Raw genomic sequence first — 5,451 nt, 5'->3', positions numbered from 1 at the left:
TACCGATCACTGCTGGATGCGTACAGTCACAACTAATGATATAATCGTCCACTTCTCTGTACTTATACATACTGCTTGTCTACAACGGGCGTTACTGCGATTGCGTCGTGGAGAAAAGATAATCTGGTTACCACTGCATATTGATACACATTGTTGAGAACAAAACATCGAGGGTGGTCAAAGTATTGGTAATTTATCACATTTGCTTCCTATACATTTAGCTAGCTAACTATTGTAAGAATTGAGTGTAACATACATGTATTTGTTACGAGAAATGATTTTTCTTTCTGATGCTTTCAATTCGTAAAGTAGTCGGAAATATGCATTCTTCAGTTTTCGTACGTTAAAAATTACTTTGTAAGGAGTTTGTTAATATTGAAATGTGTGAACATCATAATTCTCTCAATTGGAGATTTAATTCTTTTCATTTTAGCGTGTACGGGTGAAAAGTATTACGTAGGTAATTCTTAAAGGGTCTTCCTACTGTGACGAGTCCAAAATTAGGCGAAATTCAGGAAATTTTGTAGAAAAAACTATACGAATTTGTGTACACTATTAGGATAAGCTTCATTTTTTTCATTTGAAAATGTAGTACAGATTAAAAGTTATTGTAATTTTCCCGGATTGCCTAAAAGAAAAAGTGCCTCCATGGCTGCCATTATGTCAGCTGTACACGTTATCTCACATCAAAAATTGAGAAAGATTCTTCATTTGTATGAACGTGGCTATCGCAATAAAATATATTGAAAAATAACAAAATGGTGGAGTCTTACAGAATAGTGCCGATTTTCGCGAAAAAAGTCGCTTGTTTTTCAAGTTGCAAAATTCGAATTTTGCAAATATCAACTCCATTCTAGTACGAGAGAGAACTATGCACCTACTGAAAATGCCTACATAGTTTCAAGTGACTCCGTCAAATAGTTTCTCAGATATCGTGGCAGTCAATTACAAAAATGTCGTTTTGAGAAAAACGCGTTTAAAGTTTCGATTAGAACCTGAATGCCGCGGCGCGCCGCTTCGGTTAAAAGCCAATAACTTCCTTATTATTTCGAATCGGGCGAAATCCTTTTGGGATTACGGTTTTGAAATATTAAGCCTTGAGAAAATGTAAAAAAGAAAAAAATCGTCTTTTTTTGACCTGTCACAGTAGGGAGACCTCTTAAGTATGTGAATTTTCAGTTACTTTAAATAAAATTAGAAGCTGCTTTTGATCATTGCGGTCGTAAACATTCTTCTCATAGATTCAATAATTTTTTAAGTAGGTGCACGTAAATAAATTTAATATTACATAATACATATAGTGTAATGATATGATATCTGTTTTATCATCAAACGTCGATATTTTTAGTAGCGTGCTTTGTTTAATGATTTTTGATTATTTATGTATCTTCTGGAACTAACAAAAAAAGTTGTTAACGTTTTTTCAGGTTTTTCAGGCGAACTGAATAAACGCGGTATTCAATTGTTCATGAACATTGTACCTATAATATATGTACTTAATATATGTAATCTTCAGTGAGTTATCGATCATAGATAATAAAACAATTGCTCCAGTTTTGTCCAATCAATATATGTATTATTTTTCTGTTGTAAGTGCCTGTGTTATATTTTTATATGCGTATAATTACTTCCCATTTATTATGAAATAAAGAATCTGCTGCCCTGCTTCATAATAATAATAATAACAGTAACAGTAATAATAAACTAGTGGTTCGCGTTATAAACTGAACTGCTTTCTCACTGTACCCGTCAGCGCCCGCTAAAAAATTAATTTAATTAGTTTAATATACATGAAATTTACGTATATGAAGTATATTTACGTTGTATAATATGTATCTTATATCTCTGAATAAATAGTTTGTATTAATTTGACAGTCAAATGAAAATATCAAAATATTTATACTTCGTGTACTGAGTATAACCGCTCGTGTAACTCTGAGGGGCGCAGCAGGTTGATACTAAGGTTGGTATCGATACTTGTACACATTGCTGGTATTGTATGAAGGTATCGATACTTACTCGGTATCGAAACAAAAGTATCGAATTATATTTTCCTAAACTTGATACCCAACATAAAGGTTGTTTATACCTTGAGAGAAAATAAAATACAGTACTATACTTTAAATATTTATTTGAATTTTTAATATAAAACATAAACATATATGTATAAAGTATATACAATGTATGTAATATATGATATACATATCATCAGATTATCAGATATTATTTGTACAAGCATACTTAGTTTCCGAGATATTCTGAAAATATTCAACTTGGGGCATAAGAATTGCGACGCAAGGCGGCCCGAAAAATATTTAGACAAACCAAACCAATCCATCTTTCTAAGTACTTATATTGCAAAAATAAGCCTAGTCAAATATAGAATATATGTATAACAAGACAATGATGTTGTACTTAGAAAAATGATAAAATTAAATTAAATATTTAATAGAAACTGAAACGGAAAACGCAGTCTTTGACTGCGCGAGTGAATTAAATTTGCTGAATTTAAATAGTAAAACATTTCATTGAGGAGGTAGCATGCATATATTAAACAAGATTATGTCAAACATGCAGGATGCTACAGGAAACAATGTGGGAAAACTTGTTCTATATTTGAAAATACTATTTTTGAAAGCTCACACCTAAACATATCATGTACATAGGTACGTATATTATTCTGATATTGAAAATATTTAAATGCCGATTGCTTAATTATTGATATATAAACAACACTGTTTTGTATTGAAAATAATTACAATACTATATATTGATGGGTCGACATTTACTCCATTCGATACGAGTACTTTTTTTCGATACCTATTACTTGGTATCGCAACCGTACGTAACGATACCAAATGTACTCGGTATCGAAACAAAAGTATCCAGTAATGTAGTCGTATTTACTTGTATCGATTTGATACTGCCGCGACTTAATAACACACTTGGTTCAAATAAGTTTAGACCTCCAGTAGGATGGTCTTCTTCTCTTACAAGGTTAACAATAACCACGAAGACCAAAGTGCTATCACCACTGAGGAATAGTTGATACAAAAACGAAGGGGGAACATAGTACTCCACTATAACATTCCAAGATTCAACCGATAACTGTGATGAAAATAATTTCAATTGGAATTTTAATTATATCGAAATTCTTAGTTAATTGTCATTAAAAATTAAAACGAATATTAACTGACGATTAATATTTTTTAATGAGCGATTGGCGATTAAATTATGTTGCGTTTGGCATTATTTTGATTAGAAAAATGTTAGAAATATGTTAATCAAAGTTTCATGAAGAAAGAAGTAAAAATTAAAAATCTTCATCACTGTATATATTTAAAGCAAGTCCAAATCTGTGCAACGAGTGCAGACCTGCCTTTAAACGTTACTATTGTTTCATGGCTCACAGATTAACAGGTTTCATCTTCTTTCAAAAACTTTATCGTCAACTGCATCGACTCTTGGCCGCGAGTGACAAAAAATGAGCCAAAGTCACATGAAAAAGCTCAGATATTGAAGTCACGACAAAGAGAATTTTAGTAGATAATCGTTAATCGAAATCTAAAATTTGTAATTCAATTGTAATTGTTAATCGTTAATTCCATTAAATTTTGCCCAACTTTGCTCTACTGTATGTACGTAACCCATTTCTGCAATAATTATATTCCACGATTTGATTGAATATTGTCTGTCCAGTAATGGAAAGCCTGTAAATGGAAAAATACGTAAATATATGATATTATTTAAATGACAATAATATAGATAAATATTTAATTAAAGATTATTTTGACGGGCCACTTCAGTTTGATTTTTTTACAAATTAAAATTTATGATTACCATCTTGATTTATATCACTTATTGTTAGATAATCGTGGCAAGACCATGATGTCTTAATGAAAACAAGTAGTTTAATTTTGTAGCTTCAATATCATGAGAATGTGTTCCCCATACAGTTTCATTCCATTCTATAATACATATAATCTCCAAAATAGTAATGATAATGCAATGTTTCTAGATCATTTTTACTTATTTATGGAAAGCAATGATATGTGTATACAAAACGGGTTATGCGAAATAAAGATATTCAATAGTACAGGTCATTTCACACCAAGTGGATCACTTTTGTACACGATGTCTGGGATTTTGCTCAGATTGAAATATGTTGCATTCCATGTGAAAATAGGGGGGTTTTAGTCCTCATTTCGCTGGTTTCGAAATTGTTTAAAAGATACAGAGCGTCAAAGTAGGCAGTTTTCACCGACTTTTACGAAAACGACCTTCACAAAAGAATTTTTATCTAAAAAAATATTCTCTCAATGTCAGGTCCGTCTCATTTGCGCGTGCAATAGCGTGAGAACTTTCCGTTGGAGCCGAAGGTTTGGTCTGCTTTAGGTGCGAAGGCAATAGCGTGATCAATATTTCCGTTGGATCCGAAATCCAGAATCGGCATAGTATACCTATTGGAAGGAGTGAAAATGTATGAGTGTAACAAAAATGTATAAATAGTTTCTAATGTCAGGTAGGCATAATGTAACAGTAAGTGGAGATAAAATAAAAAAGAAATAACGAAACTAAACAGATGTCATTTGCATTTTACTCTTGAAAAGCTCCCCTGCTCATCTAGAATCATACATATGTATGTGTATGTACCCACGACTGATCTATATCGCATTCACTCACATACCCCAACCTATACTACATTCGCTCACATACTACAATGCAGACCCTAAAGGGGTAAAAGGGGATCAAGTTTATTTTTAAAGGGATATCAGTATCCTACGAGTCGCTAAAGTTATATACGCGAAGTTCGGCATATAAACTACTAGTTAAAAATAAACAAACACGTTTGAACGTTTTTCGAAATTCAACCCTTATAGAGGTGAAAAGGGAGTAAATTGTTTTCTCATAGGATAACCGTCTCTAAATCCATTAAAGTTGGAGATGTGAAATTTAGAGAATAGGTTCTTCAAGAAAACCCGCATATTGTGTTTTGTTTAAAATTCAACTCAAAAAAATATTCAAATTAATAATATTGGTGAAATGGCTAGTTATGAAATAAACGTGTCATTTAAAAAAAACGCCAGACATTATGAAAACAACATTTATTCATATAATAATATAATATTAATACTTTATAAAGTAAAATGCAATAACACTGTCAGCGGCATAATTAAAAATCAACATTTTAATAATGGAAGAGGTAGATACATCAAACAACACGAAGCTTTAACATGTGCGCATATACGTATATGTATGATACTTAACGTAGAACTTCAGCATTATTTTCGAAATTCGTTACAGTTATATATGATGAAACAATAACGAAAACGAATTAACAAAAGGGGAAGAAAATCAAAACAACCTGCGTTACGATGCTCGGAAAACAAATCCGTAATTGCACCATAAATTTCGGAAAAAATTTCTTTTACGCTGTTACATTTTCATAAT

This window comes from Dufourea novaeangliae, unplaced genomic scaffold (genome assembly GCF_001272555.1).
Source record: "Dufourea novaeangliae isolate 0120121106 unplaced genomic scaffold, ASM127255v1 scaffold50, whole genome shotgun sequence".
NCBI lineage: Eukaryota > Metazoa > Arthropoda > Insecta > Hymenoptera > Halictidae > Dufourea > Dufourea novaeangliae.
This window is presented reverse-complemented; position numbering follows the sequence as displayed.